Below are 562 nucleotides of genomic sequence, written 5' to 3' on the forward strand. Positions count from 1 at the left end.
TGCCCTCTAGACTGACTGGTCAAACCATCGGTCTATACCTCAAGGGGGCATTGTAAAGTATTATTTTTCCAAAATTTCTTTCATAGCCATGTTTGGCACATGTGGGTCACCATGTTCAAAAAAATTGGGTGATTTGGAGGTGGTGGAAAAAATCACGTATATTCAAAAACTGGCTTACCAAATGGCTCCTCCGGAATGCGATGATTTTTTCGACCACCTCCAAATCACCTCTATTTTGGCACACATGATCTCTTAAACAAACAAATCCACTTTTCCAAGGTTCTATATTTTTGAATTTTTTATTAATTTATAATGCCCTCTAGACTGACTCGTCAAACCATCGGTCTATACGTCAAGGGGGCATTGTAATGTATTATTTTTCCAAATTTTCTTGCATAGCCATGTTTGGCACATGTGGGTCACCATGTACAAGAAAATTTGGGTGATTTGGAGGTGGTGGAAAAAATCACGTATGTTCAAAAACTGGCTTAAGTTAAGACCAAATGGCCCCTCTGGAATGCGATGATTTTTTCGACCACCTCCAAATAACCTCTATTTTGGC

The sequence above is a fragment of the Triticum dicoccoides genome, chromosome 6A, assembly GCF_002162155.2.
Source record: "Triticum dicoccoides isolate Atlit2015 ecotype Zavitan chromosome 6A, WEW_v2.0, whole genome shotgun sequence".
In the NCBI taxonomy this organism is placed as follows: Eukaryota; Viridiplantae; Streptophyta; class Magnoliopsida; order Poales; family Poaceae; genus Triticum; species Triticum dicoccoides.